Source organism: Cupressus sempervirens, chromosome 10 (assembly GCF_028749045.1).
Source record: "Cupressus sempervirens isolate cs-2001-9-10 chromosome 10, ASM2874904v1, whole genome shotgun sequence".
In the NCBI taxonomy this organism is placed as follows: domain Eukaryota; kingdom Viridiplantae; phylum Streptophyta; class Pinopsida; order Cupressales; family Cupressaceae; genus Cupressus; species Cupressus sempervirens.
This window is the reverse complement of record NC_143127.1, coordinates 963,618,902-963,638,402: the sequence shown is the minus strand read 5'-3', so window position 1 is coordinate 963,638,402 and position 19,501 is coordinate 963,618,902.

Here is a 19,501-nt window from a genome sequence, read left to right as displayed (position 1 = left end):
TCTTCCCCTCTGGATCTGTAGTTTTTAGTAATCTTTAGGGTTTTTTTCAAGGTTTCTTGTCATGGTATCCATTTTGTAACTCACTTCTCATCAAATCCCTAAGACTTCCACCTTGCATCTTTTTCAAGTATCCTTTGCTTTACCATACCCTATCCCTCTATGCAGGTTCCTTTCCATTCTAATGCATTTGGGATTTAGGTGATTTCAATGTCTTCCTGATGATAGGTGAGTTCTCCTTGTTTTCGTAACTCCTATGTTACACCAACACTCTCATCTCCTTTAGATTTCAAGTAACCTGACTAGCTATCTAACATGGTGAGGATAGTGTAATGATACTATTTAAAGATGTACACTTGCTTGAATAATGATGGAAATGATCTAAGGAATTGCAAATAAGAGTTATGAAGGTTTTAAGTCAAAGGTTAGAGGTAAAATCCATTTCTATGCAGAGAAATGGGTCTATGGGGTTTTTTCGCTACTTACAAATGGAAGGGAAAGCATCCTTTTTTGTTTCCAAAACAAGCATGAATTATACTCAATTCAAAAGGTTTTTATGTATAAATGGAACCCAAGCATGATACTCTAAAAGTATTTATTTTAAGCTTGTAATGGTGAATCCATGTTTGAGATCTCATCTCAAAGTATATGATCGAAAAAAAGGGTAAATGTAGTAGAGTGTTTCTTCCTCCAGAAAATGTTGCTTTTAGAAGGGTTTTCCATCTACAGGAAATATAAAAGGCTACTTTTTTGAAGTCTTTGAAAATAAAGAGCTACGTGAATACAATTTGAGAATATTCTATAGAAATACCCAAATGATGCTTCTAGTAAAGTCAATCATAATGACACATTTTTGATATATAGAAAATCAAGTGTTGGGTGCTCAATGCAAAGAATAAGACAATGAAGTGCCAAAGGTATCAAAGGTCATTCCCTACACTATGATCCCAAATCAAAGGAAAGATAAGATTATAAAATAACAGATCTATGCTCAATCCTCTTCACATATTTAGTTGTCATATAAATCCTCACTTTGGATCCTAAGGTAAACATGACACTTTCTCTTAAACTAAAAACCCTTGTTTTGGTAAGTGGCTTTTAGTGATATAATTTCACTTTAAGTGAGGTAATATAAACTCTTGTATTTATAAATCTTTATGTGCATAGAAAGTTTTAAATAGACATTAATTATTGAATTTATTGCAAATCCTATTGTTATGATTGTTGGTTGTCCTTAATTTCATTCATGTGGTGCTAACATTCAGATTTCTACATTTATTTCATTTGAATTGCCTCAATATTGTTTTGTCAATGTTTTAACAACTATTTATCAAGAATTGTATTTTCTGTGAAATCATAGTAAATGGAAATCAAAGTAGTAGGTTATTATAATCTTATAGGCTTGGAAAGTGAATTGAAAGATCTTACTAATACTTCATTCAAGTTCTACGACTTAGGCAATTATCATAGAAAGCTTAATTGTTAGGCCATTCACCTGAATACCTAGGAATTGAAAGAGAGTGGTGTTGAAAACAGATTGATACAAGTATGATAATTGTGTTTCAATCGTTGTTTTGTCATTGATGTCAAACCTGCTACTTGCTGGTAAGACAATTGCTTATATAATTTGAGTAATATCATTTATTTGATTGATGAAGAGGATTTGATCAAATGAGATAACAATAAAACCTAGAGGAAAGGTTGAGTTATGATATGGAAACAGAGTACAAGGAACAGTTAAGATAGTGGTATTATAGTGCATTGATAATCTACTTAAGGTTGCAAACAATGGATACACTGATTAAGATTAGAAGAAAAAGTTAAACAAAGTATGTCTACCAAATTTAACATTCTACATAGTAAGTGTCAAGAAAAGTTAGTGTAAGCTGAGCATAAAATTAGTTGGAGCTGAGAAAAGTCAATTTCAATGTAAGCCAAGTGATATAGTGTAAGCCGGGTAAAGTTTAATTGATGCTGAGCACTAGTAAAATTTAGTTTGTGCTGAGTGTTTTGATAGTGCATGCTGAGCAATGTAGTATATGCCAAGCATCAAAAGCAAGTTAGCGTCGAGCATTAGTATTATGAAAAAGATCAAGAATTCAATGAATCTAAGCTGACAAGTTTGATTTCTTGGATTGTGTTAACTGTGTGGAAGATAAGCTTGATGAGATGGTGACACAAAATTCATAATGAACCATTCTAAGGTGAATTCAAAGAGGATTGAAGGAGAAGTTTCTAGAAAGGGGATGGAATGAAATGATGGATAGATTGATTAAGTCCTACCTAATCTAACCTATCACTAAAATGAATGATGGAGGATGAACAAAAAAAGATCTTACTTTTTTATTTATAGAGCTGGCTAGTCAAAAGTAAAGGTTGTCATGTGGGAGAACGTAAGGAAGACAAGGAGTCTAGGGTATTGCTTCATTTAGTGACCTAAGAGAAGAGACCACATTGACAAGTAAAACTAGAAGGCTTAAGGGTATGGATGCTTGAAGGGTGAACAAGCTATTAGAGATGAAGTGTGTGAAAGGCAAGAAGAATGGAGAATTGAAATAAAGATCTGTAATCTGCAAGTGTATTGTAAGTTGTTATCAAATCAAGCATTACTATTACTTTCTAATCATTTTACCAATCTAGGGTAAATCATTTGGATTAAGGTTGACCTAACAGTCATTTGTAAATCCATTAACTAGGTGACATTCCACGTGAATGATATAAAGTAATCTAACAAGGTTCACACCTAATGGGGTGATTTAAATCCTTTAACTAGGTCACATTTAATAGCATGCATTGTAACCTTTAATAGGGTTGACCTTTCATAGGGCATCACTTTAGAAGAGTGAGAATCAGTAGCATGTTACTAGTGGTTTTTCCCAAATTGAGTTCCCACATTAAATCAATATGTCAAATGTGTTATTGAATATGGTGTGCTTCATGCTTACATTTTTGCAAAGTTGATTTGAAAATAATCTACAAGTTTAAGTGATTGTATGATCTAATGGATGCATGCATAATGAAATTGTTTTATGGATATGGGTTAACTAAGTTGTGAAAAGTTTTAATTATATATTTGGACCTTGGATAACTAATCCACCCCTCCCCGCAAGTTATTATAAAGAATTCCAAAAATTGGTATCAGAGCACATTTTCTTAAGAGGACTAGTTTGAAGGTACTAGAAGCAAAAAGATCAAGATGTCAAAAGGAGAGGTACCCAAGCTTAATATAGATAACTTTCCTGCATGGAAAAGTATGATGAAGCTACACCTAGGAAGTCTTGGAGATCATGCACAATCTATTATTGTTGTTGAGCATGTTAATCCTGTTGGAGTCCTAACTATTGAAGATCTGAAAAAGAAGAAAGAACACAACTAGACAATTTTGGAGATTGCCTTTTCCATAATCTATGTCGAGTTTGATGATATCATAAGTTGTAATAGTGCAAAGAAAATGTGGGATGCTCTACACACTATCTATGGAGGTGACAAAAATGTTATAAGAGCCAAATCTAAAAGTCTTAGAGGTAAGTTCGATGATATGAGAATGCAAGAAGGTGAGAATATTGCTCAATATTGCTCTAGGATAAAAGATGTTAATGTGATAAGAGGAGCTACTGGTAAGATAGATGATGAGACTATACTAAGAAAAGTTTTGAGAGCATTGTTTCCTATTTATGATATTAGAGTTTCTACATTACAAGAACTGAGATATATACCAAGGACTTTTGAGCTATATAATTTTGCTAATTAGAAACATGAAAATGTTGAATCCCCTTTCAAAGCCAAGCTATCATTGAATGAAACTAATAAAAAGAAGAAGGAAAAGGAAAAATATGTGTCTAGTGATAGTGATACAGATGAGGAAGATGTAGATCAACTTGAAGTACTACTAGCAAGGAGATTCCATAGAGGTAAAGGCAAGTTCAAAGGTAAGTTACCTATCATGTGTTTCAATTGCAATTAGGTTGGTCATAGTGCTACTAGATGTCTAGAGAAGAAGAAAAATAGAGGTGGAGACAAGTACAAAAGTAGAAGAGATGAAGACAACAAAGATTGCAAAGACAAAGGCAAGAAGTCTTTCTACATTGATGAAGAGGAAACTAAAGATGGATTTGATGATCATGATGATGAAGTGGTGTATGTTGCAATGAAGGATAAATTTGATGAGTATGGGACAATTTCACTAGTGTCTTATTTGAACAAGAATGATAGATGGATCATTGACAGTTTGTGTTCACATCACATGATTGGAGATAAAAGTAAGTTTATTACCTTGAATTATTATGATGGAAATAGTGTAAAATTTGGTAATGATGCACCCTATCTAATTAAATGAAAAAGGTTCTATCAAACTCACATAAAAAATAGATGAAAACAATATTGCTAAGTTATATGATACTGATGGAAAACTAGTTGGAAAAGGTGATCAAACTAGAGGTAATCTATTCTACCTTGATATAAAGGATGCTACTTGCTTAATTGTAGAATTTGATGATGTGTAGCTATGGCACAAGAGGTTATATCATGTTAATATTGATAACTTGGTTAGTATTAGTAACATGAAAAGAGTCAAAGGTTTTCTTAAGTTGAAGAAACCTAACAATATAATTTGCAAACAATGTCAGCTAGGAAAAAAAACAAAGTCAAGTTTTAAGAGTAAGACTCATACCTTTAAAGAAATATTAGAGATTGTTCATACTGACTTGTGTGAACAAATTGAAGTGAAAATATAGAAAGGAGATAAGTAAATTATGCTACTTGTTGATGATTATTCTAGAATGATGACAATTATGTTTCTGAAACATAAATATAATGCTTTCCAAATGTTTAAGTGGCACCTAGCAAGAATTGAGAAGGAAACATGTAAAATTCTAAAATGCTTGAGATCTAACAGAGGAGGAGAATTTACATCAAATGAGTTTGAGATGTTTTGTAATGATAGAGGAATCAAAAGAAATACATCTTCTCCTAGAACCCCTCCATAAAATGGAATTGTTGAAAGGAGGAAAATATCTATAATGGACCGTTCTAGGACACTCATGATTGAGGAAAATGTTTCTTTGAAATACTGGAGAGAAGCTTTAAGTACAACTATCTATACTTTGAATCATGTGCAAGTCAAGAAAGGTACTCATTCAACACCTTTTGAATTATGGTATGGATACTCACCCAATGTAAAATATTTTAAGGTATTTGGAAGCAAGTGTTACATTCTCAAAGATTTTAGGAATGGTAAATTAGATGCAAAAAGTGAAGAAGGTATATTCCTTGGTTACTCCACAAGAAGTAAAGCTTATAAGTGTTTAAATACTAACACTAACAAAGTTTTGGAAAGTGCAAATATGAAATTTGATGAATACACAGATGTACATGAGGCTGAACCTATGAAGGAACTAGAAGAATACAAATTATTTATATACTTTTATGAATGTATGCCTACTAATGTAGATGTTGTAAATCAAGTTATAAACCAACAACAAGTTTTAATGATTTCTAAGTCAAATACTATGAATGCCAAGTTGCATTCAGGAACTGAGCTATGCTTAGGTGTTGAGTTATAGAATGAAGTTGAGGCACATCTAATTTTGAGATTAGTATACATGAAAGAGATGTTGAACTACTTGATAGAGATGTACATAGTGATTCAAAAATTTAGAGACCAAGTGAAGAAACCAGAGCAAAACCAAGATTATCTAAGTATATCAAGAGACATTAGCCCGCTACATAAATCATTAGAGATAAAGATACTAGACCAATAATAAGGAAAATTTTGAGAAATGATACATGTTTTCTAAGCATGAAAGAACCTAAAATAGTGAAAGATGCCTTAGAAGATGTGGACTGGAGTAAAGCCATGAAAGAAGAGATTGAACAAATTTAGAAAAATAAGACATGGACTCTAGTTCCTAGTCCAGAAGATAAAAATGTGATTTGTACCAAGTGGGTATATAGAAACAAGTTAGATGAAAATGGTGAAGTCACAAGGAACAAGACAAGATTAGTTTGTAAAGGACATGCACAAGAAGAAGGGATATACTATGGAGAAATATTTGCTCTTGTTGTAATATTTGAAGGAGTAAGAACTCTTCTTGTTTACTTGGCATACAAAGGTTTCAAAGCTTACCAAATGGATGTTAAGTCTGTATTTATGAATGGTATATTGGAGGAAGAGGTTGATATATTATAGCTAAAAAGATTTTTTAATGCTAACAACAAAAACATGTTATGTAGACTACACAAATCTTTATATAGTTTGAAGCAAGAACTAAGAGCATGGTATTAAATGATTCATAATAATCTTATGAAATTTGGATTTGAGAGGACTGATGATAAAAACAATCTATACTTGAAGATAAAGAAAGGCAAATATATTTTACTATCTAAAATTTTTGTTGATGATATTATATTTAGAGGTCAAGATACTTTATGTAATCCTTTTGCAAATGAAATGACGAAAGAATTTGAGATGTCATATTTGGAGAGATCAAATTCTTTGTGGGTTTGAAAGTGCATCAGATGAAATATGGTATATACATCACTTAATCAAAGTATGTAAAATAGATATTGAATTTTGTTGGATTGGAGGATTCAAAGCCAGTAAGCACACCTATGATGACAAGACATAAATTGTCAAAGAATGATGATTCAACAAATGTGATTCAAACATTAAATAGGTCTATGATTGGAAAATTATAATATGTAGTACACAAAAGACTTGATATTGTATTATTTATTGGGATAGTTGTAAGATTATCTACTAATCTTAGGGAGAATTATTTAATGGCTATTAAAATAATAATGAGATATCTGAAAGGAACATAAGACTATGGTCTATACTATAAGAAAAGTAAGAAATTTTAATTCAGAGCCTACACAGATTCTGATTGGGCTAGAAATATTGATGAAAAAAATTCAAAAGATAATTATGAAGTCTCTTATACCATGCTATTGGTGCTTGTTTCAAACCATATAAAGCTTTGTGTAATCTATATAGAATTTTCTTATTGTTAACATCAACAAATCTTTCTGGTTGTTCTATGTAGACTTCTTCCTCTAATATGTCATTCAAAAATGTAGATTTAACATCTATTTGATAAACCTTGAAAAATTTGTATGCAAAATAAGCAAGTAGATTTCTTACTCCTTCTAATCTTACAATAGGGGCAAATGTCTCACCATAGTCAATTCCTTCTTCTTGTGCATATCCCTTGCAAACTAATCTTTTCTTGTTTCTTGTGACTTCACCATTTTCATCTAGCTTGTTTCTGTATACCCACTTAGTGCCAATCACATTATTGTCTTTTATTCAAAGTCACTATGTACATCTCTGTCATGTGTTTCAACATTATTTTCATGTACACCAACTTTAGAGTTAGAATGTGAACCAACTTCATTCTATAACTTGGCATCTAAATGTAGGATAGTTCCTAAATGCAACTTGGCATTCATAGGATGTGACTCAACAGTCACTGAAACTTGCTGCTAGATTACAACTTGATTTGAAGAAACTTCTTCAACATGCATACCTTCATAAAAGTATACAAATGATTTGTATTCTTCTAGTTCCTTCATAGGTTCAGCCTCATGTACTTATGTATATTCATCAAAATTTACATTTGCACTTCCAAAACTTTTTGAGTGTTAGTATTCAAACACTTATAAGCTTTACTTCTTGTGGAGTATTCTACAAATATACTTTCTTTACTTTTTGCATCTAGAATACCATTCCTAAAATCCTTCAGAATGTAACATTTTCTTCCAAATACCTTAAAATATTTCACATTGGGTAAGTATTCAAAAGGTGTTGTTTGGGTACCTTTCTTGACTTGTACATGATTCAAGATATAGACATTTGTACTTATAGCTTGTCTCTATTATTTCAAAGCAACATTCCTCTCCATCATGAGTATCCTAGCACAATCTATTATAAACCTATTCCTCCTTTCAACTATTCCATTTTTTGGAGGTGTTCTAGGAGCAGATGTCTATCTTTCAATTCTTCTATCATTACAAAACATATGAAACTCATTTGATGTGAATTCTCCTCCTCTACTTGATCTCAAGCATTTCAAACTTTTACCTGTTTCCTTTTCAACTCTTGCTAAGTACACTTAAACATTTGGAAAGCATCAAATTTCTATTTCAGAAACATAACTATCATAATTCTAGAATAATCATCATCAAACAACATAATGTACTTATCTCCTTTGTAGCTTTGCACATCAATTGGTCCACACAAGTCAATATGAACAATCTCTAGTATTCCTTTAGAGGTATAAGTTTTACTTTGTCATTTTGCCTAGCTGAAATTGTTTGCACATTGTATTGTCAGGTTTTTTCAATTTAGGCAAACCTCTAACTTTCTTCATATTACTGATACTAACAAGGTTATCAAAATTAATATGACATAACTACCACACATCATCAAATTTTACAACTAGATAAGTAGCATCCTCTAGATCAAGGTAGAATAGATTACCTCTAGTATAATCACCCTTTCAAATCATTTTACCACTAGTATCATATATCTTAGCAATCTTATTTTCAAACTCAACCTTATATCTTGAATTATTGAGTTGTGACACACTTGAAAGATTATAGTTCAGTCCTTCAACATAGTAAGCATTGTTATGTGAAATCTTATCTATGAGTTTGATATAGTCTTTTCCTTTTATGAAACATGGTGCATCATTACCAAATCTTACACTATTTCCTTCATAACAATTTAGGGTAATGAACTTACTTTTTTCTCTAGTCATGTGATGTGAACACCCAGTGTTAATGATCCATCTATCATTTTTATTCACACAAGTCACAAGTGCAGTTGCCTCATCTTCATCAAAGTCATCCTTTATTGCAACATACACCACTTCATCATCATGATCATTAGATTCATCTTTATTTTCCTCTTTAGCAATGTAGCATGACTTCTTTCCTTTGACTTTGTAATCCTTGTTGTCATAATCTCTTCTGCTCTTGTATTTGTCACCACCTTTATGGTTCTTCTTCTGTGGAAATTTAGCAACAATATGACCAACCTCATCACAATTGAAACAAATTGTAGGTAACTTACCTTTGAACTTCCCTTTACCTCTGTGAAATCTTCTTTCCAATAGTTCTTCAAGTTGATCCATATCTTCCTCGTCTATATCACTATTACTAGACACATATTTTATATTTCTCCTCTTCTTCTACTTGGGCTCTTTAGAATCCTTCAATAAAAACTTAGCTTTGAAAGTAGATTCAAGACTCTCAAGCCTATAATTATAAAAGCTAGATAGCTCAAAAATAGTGAGCCTACCTATGAGACCTTCAAGGGTTAGATTATTCCCTAGCATACATCTTAGTTCTTGAATTGCAAAAACTCTAATAGCATAAATAGGCATTAGTATCCTTAAGACTTTACTTAACACAATATCATCATCTGTATGATCAGTATCTCCTTTTATTGTATTGACAACTTCTTTAATCCTAGCAACATATTAAGCAATATTCTCACCTACTTCCATTTTCATATCACCAAAATTACCTCTTAGACTCTCAGATTTGGCTCTTTGAATATTTTTGTCTCCTCCATAGATGGTGTGCAAAGCATCCCACATTTTCTTTTTAGTTTCATAGCCTTTGATATCATCAAATTCAGCATAGCTTAGGGTAGAGGTTATGTCCAACATTTCTTGGTTGTGTTCTTTCTTCTTCTTTAAATCTTTAGCAGTTAGGGCTCCAATAGGATCAACATGTTCAATAGTAATGGTAGATTGTGCATGATCTCCAAGTCCTCCAGGGTGTAGCTTCACCAAACTTTTCCATGGAGGAAAGTTATCTCTATTAAGCTTGGGTACTTCTCTTTTAGATATCTTGATCTTTGTGCTTCTAGTACCTTCAAACTAGTCCTCTTAAGTAGATGGCTATGATACCAATTGCTGGAATTCTTTAGAATAACTAAGAAGAGCGGGGGGGTTGGAGGGGGTGAATCAATTATCTAAGGTCTAGATGCATAAATAAAACTTTTCATAGATTAGTGAACAAATAAAACATTTACCATCATGCATGCATCGATAAGATTATGCAATCACTTATAAACTTGTGTAGGTTACTATCAAATCAACTTACAAAAATGCAAACCTGAAACATAAAAGATTTAGCAACACATTTGACACAATGATTTACATGGAAACCCAATTTGGGAAAAACCACCAATAGCATGCTACTCTTTCTCACTCTTCTGAAGTGATGCCCTATGAAAGGACAACCTTGTTAAAGGTTACAATGCACACTATTAAATGTGACCTTGTTAAAAGATTTCAATCACCCTGTTAGTAGTGAGACTTGTTAGAGGACTTTTGACCATTCACTTGAAATGTCACCCTGTTAAAGGATTTACAACTAACTATTAAGTCAAACTTAATCAATAAGGAGTTACCCTAGATTGATATAATTATTAGAGAGTAACAGTAAGGCTTGATCTAATACAAACTTACAACTTCACTTGTAGGTTACAGATCATTGTGTCAGTCCTGGATTTTGCTTGGCCTTTACTCATTGTAGCTCTAATAGCTTGTTCACCCTTCAAGCATTATTACTCTTAAGCCTTCTTTCTTGAGATGCTAATGCAGTCTCTTCTCTAGGTCATTTGATGAAGCAAAACCCTTAACTTCTTCCCTTCCTCAGGTTCTTGCACATGACAACCTTTGGTTCATGACCAACCATCCCTATAAATAGAAAATTATGATCTTTGTCGCTCATTCTCCATCATCCATTTTAGGTTTAAGATAGATTAGGTAGGATACAATATATCTACCCCATATTCCATATCTCTTCTAGAAACTTCTCCTTTGATCCTCTTTAGATTTGCTCAAAAATTATTTACCTTGAATTCTGTGCCACTAGCTCATCATCCATATCTTTGACCTAGCTCACACAATCCAAGAAAACAAACTTGTTGTCTTAGACTTATTTAACCTATGATCTTTTTAATAATGTAGCAGCTTGGCACTATCTTGTTTCTGATGCTTGGCGCATACTATGTTACTCAACATCCTCTATGAAATCACTTGGCATCAACTAAAGTTTATTGGTGCTCAACATCAACTAAAATTTACTCGACATCAACTATCTTGCTTGACATCCACTAGATTTTTCTTTTACTCAGCTTGAACTAATTTTCTACTCAACTTGCATTGACTTTGCTAGGCACCCACCATCCACTCAGTCAAGCTTGGTAAACAAACTTTGTGTAACTTGTTCTTCTGAACTTCCTTAGTGTAGCTAGCCTTAATTAGATTATCAATGCATCATGTTATCACTATCTTAACTGATTGTTGTACTCCTTTACATAATCATAACTCAACCTTTCCTCTAGGTGCTATTGTTACATCTTTTGATCAAATCCTCTTCATCAATCAAATAAGTGAGAGTACTTAAATCTTATAAGCAGTTGTCTTACTAGCAAATAGTAGGTTTGGTAATAGTGAAAAAATGATGATTGAAACATTATATATCAATCTCCTTCTTTAACAATATTACTCAATCATTTTCAACATATTTTTATTAATGGTGGGTGAGAAAGACAATTTAAGAAGTGAGACTACAACAATAATAAGTCAGATGTTGATAGAGTCTAAGGTAACATCTTCACCTGCAACCATAATATCAGAAGTGTGAGTAAGTGGTGACACTATGTAGATAGATCAAACCAATGTTACCATAAGCATTGATGATAATAATCTATTTGAATATTTTGAATAGAATGAACCTAATACTTAGAATATTAAAGAAAAACTAAGGAAAATTAAAGAGAAGAGATTACTAGAAGAAGAGAAGAAGAAAGTAGAAGAGGCCAAGCAGAAATTGCTTGAGGATGAGATAAAAAGAAATGAAGAGGAGGAAAATAAAATAGTAGTCATAGAAGAAATGAGAAGGAAAATAGAAGAATATGATAAGAAGAGATTGGAAGAGGAAGAGAAGAGAGAAAATGAAAGGAAGGAAAGAGGAAAGAAAGAAGAAGAAGAGAGAAGAGTCAAAGAGGTAGCCAAGAAGAAAAGGGAGGATGACACTAAACCTTCTAGTTCATTTACTCTGCTTTCACTTGCTAGCCTAGAAACTAATGATGATGATCAAATTGACTTGATCTCATCCCTATCAAAACTCATTTAGAAGAATAGAATAGTGAAGAGCGTACAAAAAACCCTGATGGAGGTTACTGATAGTCTACATAGTACTTTAGCAGTATACCAAATAGAGGTAGATCTAGAACAGAGGGCATAGGCAATGCTAAAGTAATTCGATGAAGAATTTACTAATTTTTTGAGTGTTGTAGAAGCAAAGGCACAAATTTCACATGATGCTAACTTGTTTAACACCATTTGTCAAAATATTAAGAATGTTTTTATAAGTCTTGATACTTGTATCAAGGAACTTCAGAAGTGTCAACAAGATAGTAAGATATTGTACATTAAGTGTCCTCTATCATATAAATTGACTAAAGATATTTACATTTAGATTAGAGGAAAGATGAGTGAGCTAGAGGCTCTATCTAGCCAAATAAAATCCATCTTGTAAGATTGATGATTTTGAAGGACAAGTGGCCAATATTCACAATGATATCAGGAAACTAGAACTTTGGAAGGTACAAATTTTGAAGAGACTATCAAATTTTGGAGATTCTATTTCTTTGAAACCATCTTTTGTTGAAAAGTAGTTGGAGGAATGTGTCAAGGCCAAGGACACTTATTCTAATTTTTTTGTATTCAAACCTTAATGTAGTTAAGATTGCATCATATTCCTTATGTGTAATTCTCACCTCTACTAAATCTATGAAGGAGACATGGACTAAAGGTATGGATAATCTTAAAGAAAATTTTGATGAATGCATCAACTTAAGGTAGAAGGTCAACATTTTTGATAGAAAATGGATAGTTTTTGAACAATTTTTGACATTTTGACCTTTGTCATTGATGTCAAAAGGGGAGAGATACAATGGAAAATTGCAAATTAGGTAAAGAGGAGAAAATAATATTGTAAAGTATATTGTAAGGGGGAGCTTATGTAAGATGGAAAAATTATAATAAATGAAATGTGAATGTGTTGTTTATTTTAAGTTTTTGATACCTAGCCAATTTTCCCTATTTTGTTTCCATCAATGCCAAAAAGGGAGATTGTTGACAATTGGCTAATGAAGATATGTAATTGTTGTCATTTATGACAACACATAATGAACATGATCACAAGAAACCTTGAAAATAAAGATCCTTAGCTTTTGGTAGTCAGAAAATTGTGTAAGTATGAATTTGGTATACAACATTATATTGTTTTGTTTATAACTTTTTGTTGATGTCATATTGTGACTAGCAAAGTTAGATGAAGATTGTATACATGTTGATAATGATGTGTATAACCTCAAAAGTTAGCAAAGACTGTACAAAAAAGAGATATTTATGTTTTAATAAAAAAAGATAGTGGAATTGAAGGAATGAATTATTTTTTTTACAAAATAATTACTTGTTCAATTAGGGCTGGCATCCTAGATTTTTACTCTAAGCAGGAAAAGTGTATTGTGGTCTTAGCCAACCTAGCAGAAATTTTTGTAAAGACATGGTATTTATGTAAATGACATTTTGTGATGAAAGATAAAGTTGTTATGATGAGAAATTATATGTGAACTTTTGTGAAAGCGATATATGTGATGTTTGTGAACCTATTTTGTGATCCAAGATTGAATTGAGAAAGAATCTATATTCGAGAAATTTGATTACTTGTTTGGGCAGTGAGCTCTTCTTGTAATTGGAAGTGCATGTTTAGGTAGTGGCCTCATCTTGCATCAAATATACTACAACTCCTAATATGGTTGGAATCTCCTAATAGGGACTCTCTATACTAAATTTTCTCATTGACTCCTAAGAGGGTCCATCCTCTAACAAGGAGCTTATATATCAATATATTATCAAGTGGGTATCATCCCTATCAAGATTTTCCCTTGGATAGGGTTTCCTTAGTTAACAAAATATGGTTTTATGAGTTATCTTTGTGCATGGTTACTATTACTATTCAACATTACTTTATTACTTTGTTACATATGGTTTAAATTAAGAAATAATATCCAGTTGGTGACTAAATTTTATAGATTATTGATTCACCCCCCCCCCCCCCCCCCCCCCCCAATAATCCCTATTTCTAACAGATTCTATGTACTAAATGTTGTAATAGACTCCTAATAGGGTCCATCCTCCAACAAAGAATATTTATTTTAGTACATCATCTTGTGGGCATCATTCCCACTGGGGTTTTCCCTTTGATCAAGGATTTCCCTAGTTAACATATCTAGTTTAATTGTTTATGTGCATCTTATTATGGTTGCTGTTTACTTTGGTTGAATGATTAAGTTTTTTTAAAGAAGATAAATGTTTTAATTGTTGGATAATTGATTCACCCCCTCCCCTCTTAGTTATTTTGGTGAACTATTGTTTCTAATAATTGGTATCAGAGCATCAGGTCCTTGAAGATAAAGTTTAACAACTTTGGGAGATCCATGGCAAGCATGTTTAGGAAAGATAGTCCTACATCTGACAGAAGAATTTTTGACACCCAAATGATGGAAATTCTTGGTGAGTTATTAGATTTGTGTAAAGAGCAGAGTATTTAGTTTTTAGATCCAGAATCTTTTTGTTGTATATAAGGGAATAATAGCACAAGAGAAGATAGATCCATATCAAAAGAAGACATAAAGATAAAGGAACATATTGAACTAATTGCAAAGAGAGAACCAGAAGGTATAAAATTTTTTGTTTGTTGGACATGTAAATAATTTTGTCATTTTTTGAGTAGATGTCCTAAGAGATTGAAAAAATCTGGAAAGAATTTTCTTTCTGATAAAGTTGAAGAATTTAGAGAAAGTATGGAAAGATCCTTGAAAGACTATGTTAATGAGTCTAGATTGGTTAATAAAGAGAAAGTATCAGAAGAGATAGCTTTGGTAACTATCATGGAAAGTGCAAATGTAGTAATTGATGAGAAATTTAGGATACAAGAGAGAATAGTTGATTATAATTCAGATGATGATGCTGTTACTAAGCCAAGGAATGATGAAGTATTTCTAGAGAGTAACAATTATTTTTAGAATGAAGGAGAGCCAAGGCAAGAAAAAAGCTTAGAACCTTCAATAAAGCAAAGAGTTGAGATAGCAACTCCTACTTTAGGAAAGAATATGATAAAGAATCACCCATCCAACTAGATCATAGGAAGCAAAGATAAAGGTGTGATGATGAGAAGAAGAGTCAATGAAGAACTATGTTTTATATCTCAAGTTGAATCCAAGAATGCATATGAAGCATGTAAAGATGATTATTAGAAACAATCTATGAAATAGGAATTGGATTAGATAGTAAAGAATGAGACATGGGAATTGGTCCCCAAACCAACAGACAAGAATGTGATAGGAAATTAATGGGTGTTCAAGAAAAAGATAAATGAGCAAGGATAAGTTGTAAGGAACAAGAAAATATTGGTATGTAAAGCTTACTCACACCAAGAAGGGATAGACTATGATGGGACCTATACTCCAGTGGCTAGAATAGAATCAATAAGATTATTCTTAGCTTATGTAGCATAGAAGAAATTCAAAGTGTATCAAAAGGATGCAAAGTTAGCATTTCTAAATGGAGAACTTGAAGAAGTGTACATCGAGCAGCCTGAACGGTGTCCTTTGACAGATGACAAGGACATAATATACAGACTAAATAAAGCATTGTATGGCTTGAAGCAAGCACCAAGAACTTGGTATGCAAGGTTGGACAACCATTTGACAAAGCTTGGTTATAGAAAAGTTATGGCATATACTAATCTATATTGAAAAGAATTTCATGACGGTTTGATGGTTTTTGTAATATTTGTTGATGATATCATATTTGGGGGAAATGATGATGAAAGTGACAAATTTTTTGAAGAGATGGAGAAATAATTTGAGATGAGTATGATAGGAGAATTGAAATATTTTGTAGGATTACAAATTGTATAGAATAAAGAAGGAACCTTTATTTCTCAAACTAAGTACTTGAAAAATTTACTAAAAAGGTTTAGTTTGGAAACATGCAAATCCATTCGAATGCCTATGGTAATTGGACACAAGTTATCTACAAAGGATGAGACACCTATTGTTGAATAGAAGAAGTACAAATCTATGATTGAAGGATTGCAATATCTAAATCACACAAGGTCAGATATAACAAATGTAGTTGGAATTGTTGCAAGATTCCAAGCTAATCCTAGAGAAGCACATTGTGCAGTAGTCAAAAGGATATTTAGATTTTTGAGAGGAACATCTGAGTTTAGATTGTGGTATGACACAACTAAGGATTTTACTCTAAGTGCTTATACTGATGCTAATTGGGAAAGTAGTATGGATGACAAAAAAAGCACCAATGGTGGAGCCTTCTTTCTTGGAGGAAGATTGGTTTCTTGGTTAAGCAAGAAGTAGGATTTACACCACAAAGAATAGTGGAAGTAGAATATGTTGCAGTAACAAATAATTGTAATCAAGTTGTTTCAATGAAGCAGATGTTGAAGGATACAAGGATAAAAATTAATGAACCTATTGTCATAAATTGTGACAACACAAGCACGATAAATATATCTAAGAATCTAGTGTTTCTTTTGAGTATTTGTGAGGTATTCTTGGGGTTATGCCCCTTCCTACATCAAATTAGATGATGCAAGAATGCATTGGCCTAGTGTAACAGAGTACCATGGTTGTTTGGATTGAATGCTAATGCTTCGTATATGGGGGAGTATCTGTGATGGACAGAGTCATCTAAGACTCTTGTTGGATGTTGTTTTGAATAGTGTCTTTAGACACTTGAGCTAAGTAAGAATCAATTGTTTTATATTTTGATGTAGTAAAGTTGCTTGCTGAAACCTTTGACATTGATGTCAATAGGGGAGAAGTATTGCATGAAACACATCATGAGGGAGAAGCAAAAATTGATGAAGAATAGTATGTTTGAAAGAATTACAACATGGAATGATAGTTTGACAGAAAGCACATTGAGGTATATGAATGGGGAAGAATGATTGATGAAGAGGATTTGAAAAGAAATATGAGTAGTCTTTTTTTGGTATTCTTGGAACTAGATTTTTTTTCATTTATGTTGCCATCAATGCCAAAGGGGGAGATTGTTGTGAGATTGTTTGAAGCATGAATGTTGATGATATTCTTATGGGGGAGTATTGTAGATATGTTACTATGATGATATGTTACATTCATGATTGATTTTTTCATTGATGTCAACATAGCAGTTTTCTGTGGTATCTGATAGTAGAATAGTAGAAAGATCAAGTTGATATAGATGGCTAGTTGAGTATTCTAAATATTCAAGGTTATAGGAGATACTTATAAGTATTTGGTATATGTAGTTAATGTTAGAAGAAGAAATGATAAATCTAGAAGAAGTTATGTAAGTTTTGGTGATGTCTATTCTGAGATAGAGTTTACAAAGGCATGTTCTAGTAAACTTATTATATCTCTTAGTAGAGTTGATATTGCAAGAATCAAGGTTGATGACATGATGAAGACATGTTTTTGATGATGTAGCTAAGTTTTATAATCATGATATTGTGTGTAAGGAAAGATATTCAAGTTGCAAGTTAGAAAATTAATGTTATCACTAAGTGTAATGTGTTCTTAATGTAGTCCTATAATGATTAATTGAGAAGGTCTAACAACTAACTCAGGGAATTTTTTTGAGGACTCAATATAAAGGAAGAAAATTTTCCTTTATCATGAAGTCTAGAAGATAATATGAAGATGTGATTTTAAGAAGCAATAAGAGAAGAATGTGAAGGTGAGTAGAGTAGTGCAGAAGTGAAGGAAACTTCATTGATGAGGTTTTGCTAAGTGATTTTAGGTTTGTGACCTAGTCTACAAGGTTTGATAGTAATTGGTTTGGTTGAAAAAACAAAGGAAAGAAGAAAATAACAGTATATTACTTGTTTGAGCAGTGAGCTCTTCTTGTAGTTGAAATTGCATGTTTGGGCAGTGGGCTCATCTTGCATACATTGTACTACAACTCCTAACAAGGTTGGAATCTCCTAATAGGGATTCAAAGTCTTATAATAGGGACTCTATATAATAAATATTGTAATAGACTCCTAATAGGGTCCATCCTCTAAAAAGGAATATTTATATTAGTGCATCATCTTGTGGGGATCATGCCCACTAGGGTTTTCCCTCTGATCAAGGATTTCCCTAGTTAACATATCTTGTGTAATTGTCTATGTGCATCTTATTATGGTTGCTATTGACTTTGGTTGAATGGTTAAGTTTTTTTAAAGAAGATAAATATTTTAATTTTTGGATTACTAATTCACCTCCCCCTTTAATTATCTTGGTGGACTATTATTTCTAACAAATTATTGGAGCAAGTTGCAATGAAAATTGCAATAAATCAAGTAGAATTGTCTACTATTCTCAACTCATTAGAAACCTCTTTAGATAATGTTTTTTCATTATTCAACAAGTTGCATGATACATCTATCTTCACTCAGGGACTTAAAGATATACTATCTAAGATAGACGAAGACTTGAAGGCAAGTACACACTAGTTGTCACTTGACCTGAGCTACAGTTTTGCTCACTACTTAAAGATCAAAATTTTCACTAATTTTCAAGAATAATTATTAAGGGAAGAAGGAAAGATTAGGGCCCCACTTGTAGACATCCAAGGAACAATTCTTCTGAACATGGATACATTGCAGAAACACATTGCACATGCCAAAACTCTCATCCATGATAATAACTTCTCCATAGTTGATCACATGATGGAGTTATCAGTAGAAGTATAGATTGCACTTCATGCAAGTAAGGTGTTACCAAAAAATTGGGACAATACTATGGCATTGATTTTTGAAGTACATTCTAACTTTTTGTCATATTTTGGTATTACGATGTAGTATACACCTTTGACATTTATGTCAAAAAGGGGGAGAAGATGGGATAAGATATGATACATGAAAAGATAAGATATAATATATATTAAGAAAAGTATCATAAGTGTATATATATGTATGGGGAAGAAACATAATATTATACAAATAAATGTACAAGTAATAAAAAAACATCTTTTACAAAAACAATTTTGAAAAATCTCAAAAGAGAGTATGTTACTGAGTTGAAGACACATGATGGAGATAGAAGAATGTTTTGGACTTGAAATTTTGAGAGTTCATTTTTGGATTGATAAGTGTTTTTATCACTAATGCGAAAGGAGAATATTAGTGACATTATGGTCAATTTTGTTTATTAGTAACTCACACTTAGTCAATTGGTTAAATAGCTATTGATCTTATCTTGCAGTTTTCTATGTTAACTGAGTAATCTAAGTTCTACCGAGTTCTATAGTTGCTACCAAGTTCTAGAATCACTATTCAATTCACATCAAGTAGTTACTACCAATTTCACCTATGAAAATGAAAATTGAGCTTCAAAGTTGTTACCAAGTTGGATAGTGTCAAC